Below are 12,194 nucleotides of genomic sequence, written 5' to 3' on the forward strand. Positions count from 1 at the left end.
AATTGTATTCTAAATTCCATTTCCCAGATTTACTACAGAAAAATGAGTTTGCTCTAAAGGTGGAAAAGAATATAATTTGCTACAGTCTGGCATTTTTTGTATTTTTAGGGTTCACTCTTTGTCCCAATTTTGTTTTCAAAAGAAGTAAACTTAATCTGTATCTCGTAAGGAAAAATTATTACTTAACAATTACAGTTCTTTCAAAAGCATTCTTCTGATTATTTTCAGAGTCCAGAGACTTTTTATTTTTAGAGTAACCCAACGTGACTTTTCTTTAAAAGGAGTACAACCCAGGGCTTTGAACATGCTGAGCAGGTATTCTAGAACCACTAACATAAAGAATGTCACTCGAAATAAAGGGAAAACAAAATTAAGACGAAGAATACCAAAGAGGAATCTTTGTTTCTGGAAAATAATGTTTATGAGACTGATATGTTTGCCTGCTGTGCTAAGAAGGCACTGGTTTAAAAAAAAAAAAAGGGGTTTGATATGTAAGCAGAAGCCCGTTCGACCAGTGTGTAGTCATAACAGCCATGATCTTTGTCAGCTGTATCTTGCCTCTCTATGTGCCATGGGCATCATGCTAACGCCCAATCCAGTAAAAGAATTTGGTGGGTGGACGGATTAGAATTGCTGTAATTTTCAGTTCAACCTCTTCATCATGTGACCTCAGGCAATTCAGCAACCCCACTTCAGTTTCTTCCTGGCAAATCACAGATAATTGTTTGCTTTAATAACCTGGTTATCTTGCTCCCAGAACTGTCATTTTGCATCACCAGTAGAACCCCAGACACATTCTTGGTTTGAAATGAGACTAGCTAATATTTTTTAACACTTTGATTCAGATGACAGAGAGACCCACCAAGGGCTATCTAGTTAAAAAAAAAAAAAAAAAGGTTTTCATCTAAAAAGATTATACTGAAAATACCAATTAATGAAATTTAACAGGCTTGGAGAAAACCTAGTTAAATACCAAAAAGTAGGTTCTGCTCTGCTTGGTACTATAGTGAAACCCTTGCCCAATGAAGAGCCTTGTGATCAGAGCAGACATGGGAAACTCAGGTGAATTTTGTGTACCTAATTTGATTGGTAAATTCTGAATTATTTCTATTACCAGGCTGCATAAAATAACCTCTGCTTAAAACATACTTAATCCAGGGCGGGATATATAGTTCAGTGGTACAGTGTGTCCCTCACATGTATGAGGCCCCGTATTCTCTCCCCAGTTCTGCAGGATGGGGGGAAACATTTGATTTTCCACTTAGTCTCTTCCCTTCAAAAATGTACACGTCTATTTTCTGGATTAAACTTCTGTATCTTCCCACTACTTTCTGGCTCCTCAGCAAGTTCCAAAGCTTTGTTTGAGCTCACTCCCTCTCCAGTCTCAATGTTTTTAGCAGTTCTTCCCTCCGTCTTTTTAACTAATATGCATATGGATCTTTATAAAGTGTAAATCTGAGTCCAGTTGAGATCCATGAGTCCACATTTTTAGCATGTGGTCAGGTAGTGTTGGGAGCAGGTCCATGTTAGGGTAGCAGAATATTAGAATAAATTATTTATACTCACAAAACCTGTTTCTTTACCTGAAAGAGGGTTGCTCTGAGTATTGAAATGTTTGTGAGTAGGGCTCCCGTGGTTGATGCCTGTAATCCTAGCTACTTGGGAGGCTGAATACACAAGACTCCATCTCCAAAAACCAGAGCAAAATAGACTGAAGGTACAGGTCAAGTGGTAGAGGGGCTGCTTTGCTAGCTCGAAATCCTGAGTTCAAACCCCAGTCCCACCAAAAGAGAAAACTTGCTTTTGAAGCAATGAATTTAATTGCTGGTTCTTTAAGCGTTCTGTGTATATTTAGTGTAAAAGGGAGAAAATTTAGTTGTGTTAAATTTGTGAGAGTACTTGAAATCACAGAATGTACGAAAAGCACATGTGCAATGCCAAAAGCATCTGAAAGTGAGATGATAAATTTATGGACTTGTCCTAGACATTGTGCAAATGCTTAACCATTTCCTGCTCTTACTTTGAATGACTATAAACTTAGTGATGGACACTAAACCATTGTTTATACCAGCCTCACCATGGATTTTTGTTTTCATAACCATGTATCCTCCACCATTTAGTAATTTTCATTGGCATACTAGTGGGATTTGTTTTCTTTTTGTTTTTTTTTTTTTGGTAGTACCGGGGTTTGAACTCAAAGTCCTCACACTTAATAGGCTCTCTACCACTTGAGTCACTGCCAGCCCTAGTGTTTGTTTCTTGTTGCTTCACCCTCTGCCCACCCCATCTTCCCACTCACCACACAGACCAGGCCCTGTGCCTGTGCCTATGCCTGGGCTGAGATGAGTATGTGGTAGGTTTACTTTCCTTCCTCTTCACAGTGAAGGAACACAGCCTGTGGTAAGCACGAGGAGGCTGTTGCTGGTTTTTCTGCTGCAGTGGCTGGCTGCCTTTCCATTCATCTTCATCGGCTGGCATTTGGATAGTACAAATTCGACATTACTGTGGCAGGGGATAGAAGTATAAATAGTGCCAGGGGTGGGGGTGTAAGCTCAATGGTAGTGAGGCAGGCTAGAATTAGCCTAAAATGTTTATGACTTAATTGTATTTCAGGTTGAGCATTCTTTTTCTCTGAGCCTCCTTGTCCATTGCAAATGTGTGTAGGTCATTCACCCCTCCCCACTCATCCACTATTGGTTAGAAATCACCTGGTCTTCCCATAGGCTGCATGAGTTTTAAAAGAACCTGGAAAAGCCCTCTGCTTAACAGATTTCACCTGGCCTCATGATGCCCTTCTTGACTTTCAATGAACTCCATTACATGCACATGTTCTGCCTGGATGCCTACACATGGGACAAAGAATTTGCAAATCTGATGAGAGACGGTTCATTGCCATTAACAGCATGCTTGCCTAGCATGCATGAGACCCCGGGTTTGATCCCCCAGCACCCCACAAACAATGCCAGTTTTCCTTCAAAGCACTGCAGAACAGTGGGAAGAGAGCTATTTCAGGAACTTGAGTTTGAACTCAGGACTTGGAGCTTGCTAGGCAGGCGGTCTACCACTGGAGCCACACCCCAACCCTCAATCTTTTTATTAACATAACTATCCCAGTTCCTACTCACTAGTATAGTTACATACATTTTTAAAAATACTAATTTGAATTAAGTGATTTTTCCACCTGGATGATTATCCTCTTACAGTTCTGTAGTCCAAGATGTATAAGATTCTACTTTTATCAGTATAACTTTGAGATCATTCAAGATTATACACTCCTACTTAGCCTCGTGCTATTAATCCAAAGAGGAAATGTGTAGCTAGGAAAAGGTACCTCTTTAACACATTGTACCATTGTACCAGAAAATCATCAGGACAGTAAATCGATGTGATTTGTGCAAAGGACAACCTGCACAATTCCAAGCACAGCCCTGCACTGCTTTTAATAAGCTGACGTTCTTAATACAGTCCACTATTATTCACTTTGCACTATTATTCACCTAAAATGATAACTGACATTTCTTGAGCACTTTTCTAAGTACACTTTTATTCACTTTGGTCCACAACCCTTTCTAATAGATACTATATTTTGACTCCTTTACACATTAGGAAACCAATGTACTCGGAGGTTAGTGACATGGTCAGTGTAATTGAAATACTGGAGCATGATTTGAATGGAGGCAATCTGTCTCTAAAGCCAGTGCTCTGTTTCTGAGTCATGCAAGCTACTCTATGTTGGAACATTTTCTTAGTAGCCCAAAGATACTGGAATCCTTTGACTTGAAAAATAAGTAGTTTGAATCAGGCAATGAGCTTGTTTGCTACTCCTTTGCAGACACAGGTTGGAATAGCACATCACCCCAGGTTTCTCAGAGCATGGGGCTCCCAAAACTGTAATTTCCTAATCCCTGGCTTAAGGCAAATCCCCAGGCCCTGAAGGCCATCAACCAGTATCTTCGAACATGGCTCTGTAGAACTCCTGGCCTGGCCTACCATGCTTATTACAAGCCAAAGGGCCTCTACTGCTCAGCTAGTCAAGACACCTGTTTCCATGACTAGTTCTCCTGTGAAGCAGAAAATGCAGTCTTCACTGCTGAAGATAAGCTTGCTAGAGTGCCTAAAAGTAACCTAAGGCAAACAGATGCTCATAAAACCAGCTCCTGGTTATTCAGTGTTACAATACTTGCCATGGCTATACATGAGACAAGAGAATGACATCACATTTTTCAAAACTGCACCTCTTGTCTGATTTTATAGGTAGAAGGAATCAGATAATCTAGTACAGCTCTGTCATTGCAAATGAAGGTTAAGGTCTCAGACCTTTATCACAATGCATCCAGTGTTCTGACATGCTCTAAAGACTAGGCATGCCCTTTTCTCTTAGCAACAAAGAAAACAATTGCATTTATAAAATGCTTGTGCACATTCAATCTAACCTTTGGGTCCACACACCTGCAATCCCAGCACTTTCGAGGCTGAGCCAGCAGGATCACAAGTTTTCAGGCCATCCCAGGCTGTCTCTAAGAAAAAAGGGGACAGGAAACACAATCTTACAGGAAACACAATCTTACTGTGATTGTTTCTGAGGAATAAAATCCTGAGAATTGAGGAATTGAGTGAGGGTGGGGAATATAAGACTACTGGTTTCCTTGTGTCATTATCACTAATAGTTTTATTAGTCTTCATGTATTATTTAGATAAAAACCAAATTTAATTCTTTTTTTAAAAAAATCACTATTCAAAAAAATAGTCTGGGGAAAATGGACACTGCCCATCCTGTGTCAGACGGGCAAAGTACAACATAAGATCCAAATCTAGCTAATAGCCAGCTTTTGTCATTAAAATTTTATGAGAACACACATGCTCATTTAACCACTATGTATGGCTGTATGTCTAGGGCTATGTGCTCCCACAGCAGAATTAAGTATTTACAAAGACCATATAGCTTAAAAGGTTCAAAATAAATTATCTGACCCCTGTTTTAGATTAAAGGGAATTTGAAAAAATCAAATGCAGTGTTTGAACTTTGATTTATCCTGGGGGGATAGCTAGGGAAGTTGCAATATAAACTGAGCATGAAATGATTTCAAGGAATTATGAGTGTTTTTTACATGTAATAATGGTACTGTAGCTATGCAGGGGAATATGTTTGGTTTTAAAGGTGCATTCTGTTGGGAAGAGGTATCCTGTAGTTTACTTGCAAGTGGCTCAGCAAGTATATAAATAGATGAATATAAATAGATGAAGCAAATATGGCAAAATGTTAACAATTATTGGAATACATGGTATATGGATGTTTATACTATTTTCTCCATTATTTTCTGTATGGTTGAAAGAGTCATAATAAAAATACTATTTAAAGCAAGAACATGCTATTTATTTTGCTTTAATTCTGAGTTTTTTATCTAAAATTCCCAAGATCTTGGGCTGGCTGAGTGGCTCAAATGGAAGAGCACTGCCTAGCAAGAGTGAGACCCTGAGTTCAAACCCCAGTGCCACCAAATAAATAAATAAAATTTCCAAGATCTTTCTCACAGGGAGAACTCAAGGGAGCAGACCAGTGTCTGCCCTCAGAGTTCACAAAATGAACCTTAGACCTCAAACACTCCTCATAAACAAGGCTTGCCTTAATTCAAGCCCCTTGAGAAAGGAGGAATGCAGGGAAGCAGCAGATAGATCTCACAAGTGCAGATGAGAAGTGATGGAAATTATGAAGACAAAAGCTGTGAAGTACAAGTTGAGTTTATGGAATAAGAATCATCCCCACCCTTTTCTCTATTAGCCGTAAGATACTATTCATTAGAAGAAATCAGAAAACAAGAATGCCTGTCTAGCAAGCATGATCCTGAGTAAAGCCCCGAACTGAAAAAACATAATAAATAAAATGGTAGAAGTAGCACCAGAGACCCATTCCTTGGCAGGTAGTAGAGCTGGAAGCATAGCCATATCCCAGTGTACCGTACCTCACCACCGCAAAACTGCCTGTGAGCTCCAGCAGTTTGGTACTCACTTGGAGGGCTGCTCTGTGTCACAGAAGTATGGGGAAGCCAGCCTGTGCACTCTTGGGGCCCCAGGAAGTTGCCTTCTTAACCTGAGCCAAGCAGCAGGGAAGACTGTGGTTCTCAGTCAGGGTAAATGTGCCTGACTCCAGGAAAAGAATCAGCCAGACAACAAATGCATCTATTTATATCCTAAAATCTGCTGGGCCAGCAACATGCTAACAACCAACTGGGCATGATGGAGAGGCCACCAGTGGGCTGTCAGAAGGCAAGAGCCAGGACTAGTGGTCAGAGAAAATAATCTCTGACAAAATGCCACAGGAGCCAAAAGACACTATATGAAATGTCCTTGCTGGTTAGGAGCTGGTTACACCACCTAAAAGTTCCTGTTCTTAGACAAGTCAACCTGCCTCTGCTTTGAGCCTCAGTTTCTCCATCTATAAAACAGAAAAAAATTTTTCTGTTTATCTTGTAGGGCTCTTGGCATTCAGATAATTTATTCAAAAATTTCTTGTAGCTGCGGTGTGTTAAGTACACGCCTGTAATCCCATCATTCAGAAATCGAGGCAGGAGGATCATTAGGCCAGCCTGGGCCACATAACAAGACCCTGTCTCAAGAAACACAGTAACAAAAGTTCCTTGTACACTAAACAGTGAAGAATTACTATTACTCAAAATCTGTTCTACTTAAATCCCAACAGTAGTCAGTGGAGGGAGATTAGCCAGTCAGTGGCCAGTCTATAACTCTCTTCTTTCTGGGCACTCAGCAGACTGTATTCCTCAGTCTTCTTTGCAATAGCTGGTACTACCTCACTGAGTTCTTCCCAACAGGATGGTAGGAGGTGCAGTGTGTTTCACAATAAACCCCTGCTATGCTCCTTAAGGCCCTATCCCCGGCTCCTGACCCAGGCAGACACAGTGACCTTGGAAGTACTGTTACAGAAAAAGAAGAGGGCTGGAGCAGTGTGGCTGAAATGATAGAGCGCCTGCCTAGCAGGCATGAGGCCCTGAGTTCAAATTCCAGTACCACACACAAAAAAAAGTTGAATTAAAAAAAAAAAGACAAAATAGAAGAGCCTGGGACCCTCAAGAGCCATTGGTGTGGGGACAGTTTCCCACAGATCAGGAGCATTCGTTTTGGATTTTCTGGAGGAAGAATAAACTTTTGTTTGTTGGACCATTTATGTCAGGTTGAACTCTACAACATTGCCAATATTTCACTGTTTTGACCTATAAAAACAATAATTCCATCTGGTTCAACTCTGCAGATAGTTTGGGTTGTGTTAGCCGCTATGGTAACCACAGTAAACCATCTTAGAGGAAATCTTTGCAACCAGGGAAATTGGAGTTCTTGAGTTTGCGGATTAGAGACTGTAAAATGCTGCCTTTGATCCAGATTTGGGTACAAAACTACTTGATTTGCTGCAGAAAATGCTGGCCCACATAGGGTTTTTTTGTTTTTTTTCTGGTTTGAGGGGTTGATTTGGTTTTGAGGTTTTTTGGTGGAACTGGAATTTGAACTCAGAGCTTCACACTTGCAAAGCAGGGGCTCTACTGCTTGAGCCACACCTTCAGTCCATTTTGCTCTGGTTGTTTTGGAGATGGGGTCTCATGAACTATTTGCCCTGGCTATCCTTGAACTGAGATCCTCCTGATCTCAGCCTTCCAGGTAGCTAGCATGAGCCACCGGCACCCAGCTGGCCTAGATCATTTTAAACAGTTGAATGCATTATGGAATCTTGTTATATAGTCAACAGTGTTCTGCAGGTATGGTGGTCCATGCCTGTAATTGCAGCACTCAGAGCAGAATGGAGAGTTTAAGGCCAGCCTGAGCTACTTAGTGAGACTCTATCTCAAAAAACCAAGAGATGGGAGATAGCTCCTAGCACGCATAAGGCCCCAACAAGGTGGGGGCGGGGGGAGGTTGAGCCCCAGTACTGTAAAAAATAAATAAATAAATAAAAAGTATTTTCCTCCATCATTTGTTGGATTTTTAGAATTAATACAGCAAAGAGGGGCCAGCGTGTAGCTTGGTGCTACAGTATGTGACCTGAGTTAGTTCAATCCACAGCATCAAAGAGCTGGGCTGGTGGAGGGGCTCAAGTGGTAGCGGTCCTGCCTAGCACATGTGAGGCCCCGAGTTCAAATCCCAGTGCCATAAAAAACAAAAAAAGCACAGCATAAAAGAGCAAATAAGGACTGGGAGTGTGGCCCAAGTGGTAGAGCACCTGCATAGCAAGTGCAAGACCCAGAATTTAATCCTCAGTACTGCCAAATGAAAAAAAAAAAAAGTAAATAAATAAAACATGAGTTTAAAAAAATACCTAAAACCAAACTAAACAGAACCAAAGGAACAAAGTTCCTTTAATAAACAAAGAAACCATTTAGGTCTTGAGAGAGAGATTTATAATTATGGGATGAGAAAGTTCTTTCTAAACCATAACATGAAATCCAAAAAAAAGAAAGACTGATAAACTTAACCTCCTAAAACCTCTTATATAACAAAAAAAATTATAAGAGACTCACAGTATGACAATTCCTTTAATATGTAAGATTAAACAGTAAGCAGCAGATGTAAAAAAGTAACCCTCCAAGAAAATAGTATACAGATGGATGGATGATTAATAAATGTAAGACCTGGGCGCCTGTGGCTCACGACTGTAATCCTAGCTACTCAGGAGGCAGAGATCAGGAGGACTGTAATTTAAAGCTAGGCCGGACAAATAGTTCCCAAGAACCTATCTCCAGAAAAACTCTTCACAAAAAGGGCTGGTGGAGTAGCTCAAGGTGAAGGCCCTGAGTTCAAACTAAGTACCACAAAAAGTTATAACCAATCAAATTGCCAAAATTAGATAGGTAGTGCTGGCGGGAGTATAGGGAAAAGACATTGGATTGTAGGTGGGAGTGTAAACTCGTGGAAGTTTTAGTCACAAAAGTCACTAAGAGATAGGAACAAGGATGCATTAAAACATTTGTCTATAATAAAACAAACCAGAAACAACCACAATATCCTATAAATGGGATGAGTAAATTTTTTTTGGTGGGACTGGGATTTGAACTCAGGACTTTGCACTTGCAAAGCAGGTGCTCTATCACCTGAACCATACCTCCAGTCCATTTTGGTCTGGTTACTTTGGAGGTGGGACCTCTCAAACTATTTGCCCTGGGGAAGGCCTGGAACCTCTATCCTCCCAATGTCAGCCTCCCATGTAGCTAGGATTACACATATGAGCCACCAGCACCTGGCTCATTTTCAGAAATATAAAATAAATGAAGCTATAGGCAAAGTCTACAAATACATATTTTATTTATAGCTCTAACCTGGCCATTTGTTTCATTGTTATTATTTGTTTGTTTTTTCCTGCAGAGATCATGAGGCCACTATGTTGGCCTAAGCTGGCTCTGACCTCCTGGAATCAAGTGATGCTCCTGCTTCAACCTCCCAAGTAGCTGGAACTAACAGGCATACATTTTTTGTTAGCTTTGTAATTTCAACCTTGTCCTCACCAAGGTTTTTCCGGTAAAGAACAAAGTGGGAAGTACAAAGTATGAGTGAACAGATTATTTGAGACTCACGAGTTCCCTGCACACGACTCTCCCTAAATCCCCAGTTATTATTTTTATACTTCTGGCTGAGAAACCAACCCCTGGTTTTGAAGTATTCAGGTTTCATCCTCCTTTGCAGAAGAGTTATGGTGACAGAATTAGAAGACCACTTCCCACCTGCTTAACACATTGGGAAAATATTATGTTGTAGAATGCTGATTGGAGTTGATGCAAATGGTCTGATTTGATCTGCAATGATCTGTAATGATTTGAAAGAAAGCCCAAATAGATACTGAGTTTCCTATTCCTTCTCCACTTGTTCTGGTGTGCATCTCTCCTTCTCAGAATCTTCCTTGGGGTTTTTCTTAATCTCCCATCAATTCTTGGGATTGGGTTTTCTTTCCACTTCCCAAATGACAGATGTTTTCCCACCCTGTGAAAGCTAGGGACAGGCTGGCCAGAGCATTACTGTAATTGTGTGAGCTGGAGGAAATCCTTTCGTTTACTGCCAGGAACTTCAGTCTCCAAACTTGGGGTGGGAGAAGGATTTGGGCACATTGCCAGGTAATTGCCTTCTTCTTTTTCCCTTTAACTATCTGCAAGCGACTGGCTGGAGCCCAAGGGTGAAACCACAGCATCCAGGCCTGGGAGAAGGGACTTTTCAGTGATCCTGGAAGTGGAGGCCAGTCATTTCTGCACCATGCAGACAGGATCTCTTTGAAACCCAGCCAAACTCAAATGGCTTCCAAAAGGGGAAATCATACAAACTCTGAATCACAGATCCTCAGTGTTAAAAACACATCAGTAAATGCTTGTCTTTCATCTCAACTAGAGGGGTTAGGGCTGTGACTCAGGGGCAGAGCACTAGCCTAGCATGCCGAAGGCCCTGAATTTGGTCCCTAGCACTGAAAATGAATAAGTGAATAAATGGATGAATGAATAAATGATACAATGAACATGAGGTTGACAAATTGTTTTTTGTTTTTTGTTTTTTTTGCTTTTTCTTTTATTATTCATATGTGCATACAAGGCTTGGTTCATTTGACAAATTGTTTTTGCAAAGAACCAGTAAAATATTTTAGGCTTCACAGACCATGATCTCTACCATGACTGTTTGCCTAACTCTGCCATTGTAGAGCCAAAATAGCTGCAGTCAATACCAAGGCAATAAGTGTGGTTGTGAGCCAATAAAACCTGATTTACTTATTTATTTACTGCAGTACTAGGGCTTAAATTCAGGGCCTTCACCTTCAGCCACTCCTCCAGCCCTATTTTTGTGAAGGGTTTCTTGAGATAGGGTCTCTTCAACTACTTGCCTGGGCTGGCTTTGAACCCTGGTCTTACTGATCTCTGCCTCCTGAGTAGCTAGGATTACAGGTGTGAGCCACCGGTGCCCAGCTTTTAATACTTTATTTATGGACACCAAAATGTGAATTGCATTGAACTTTCAATGGCATATAATATTGCTCTTTTTGTTTCCACTCATATTAAAAATGAAAAAGCCATTCTTAGCGCTCCTGTGCAAACATGAGTAGTGTATTGACCCCTGACCTAAACCACTGGTTTTCAAATGACTTTGGCAAACCCTCAGGGGAGAAAGACAGGCTGGGCTGGGGAATCCCCACCCAGGCTTCCTTTCCCCTTTTCTGTTTTATATAATAGCCTCCTAAGTTTTGATTTATTTAAAGGGTCCCCTGGCCAAAAGTTTAAAAGCCCCAACCTAATCAAGCAGAATCTTTTTTTTTTTGGCGGCACTGGGATTGGAACTCAGAACTTGCTAAGTAAGCACTCTTACTGCTTGAACCACTCCGCCAGCCCCCAGAATCCTTTCTTTACTCAGCCCGTTTCCTCTCTGTCCTCTTCATGGAGATGGAGAATAGATGCCTCCCTAACTCATTCTAAGGACCTTTCAAGGAAGCCCTCATTAATCAAAAACTCAATCTTAAATAAGCCTGGTCCTTTCATAAACTTCTTAACTCTGTCAGATTCCCCGCCCCCCCCCACCCCCCGCCAATTCTTTAAGTCATATTTGTCACCTTTTTCTCTAAAGCCCTACAGAATTCCACAAAAAGAAATCATTGACCTGAGGAAGTTATTTTCTCACCACCGCCAGAGGAAGAGGTCAGTGAGTGCTGGAAGAGAAAGATAAGCAATAGGCTAGTGTGCTGTGAGGATTAAGAGAGTGCCTAACTGAGCCAGGACCTCCCCGGCTCACCCATGTCACCTTTAAACAATGTGTGTTCATCAGAGCCAATATTTATATTAAAAGAGAATTAAAATCACCCACGACACTACCAACTCAGAGATAATTACTGTTAAAATTTTGGAGTATAAGACAGGTGCTGGTGGCTCACGTCTGTATTCCTAGCTATTCAAGAGGCAGAGATCAGGAGGATCGCAGCTTGAAGCCAGCCCCAGCGAATAGTTCACAGAAACACTATCTCAAAAAAAAAAAAAATCACAAAAAAGGACTGGTGGGGTGGCTCAAGATGTAGGCCCTGAGTTCAAGCCCCAGAACTGGAAAAAAAAAATTTGGGGTATATACTTTCAGAATCTTTTTCTATAAACATACATATGTTAAAAAAAAAAAAAAACTAGGGCTGAGCATGGTGGTTCATATCTATAATCCCAGCTACTTGGGTGGTGGAGATT

At 41.0% G+C, this 12,194-nt stretch overlaps 1 non-coding gene across 1 annotated transcript; it reads right to left on the bottom strand.

The window, feature by feature from the left end:
* Window positions 1-2,283: 2,283 nt before the first annotated feature.
* LOC141422971 (small nucleolar RNA SNORA51) lies at window positions 2,284-2,417 on the bottom strand. Its single transcript, XR_012447654.1, has one exon. It is a non-coding gene; the product is annotated as a small nucleolar RNA SNORA51 (small nucleolar RNA).
* Window positions 2,418-12,194: the final 9,777 nt, after the last annotated feature.

The sequence above is a fragment of the Castor canadensis genome, chromosome 4, assembly GCF_047511655.1.
Source record: "Castor canadensis chromosome 4, mCasCan1.hap1v2, whole genome shotgun sequence".
NCBI classification, from domain to species: domain Eukaryota; kingdom Metazoa; phylum Chordata; class Mammalia; order Rodentia; family Castoridae; genus Castor; species Castor canadensis.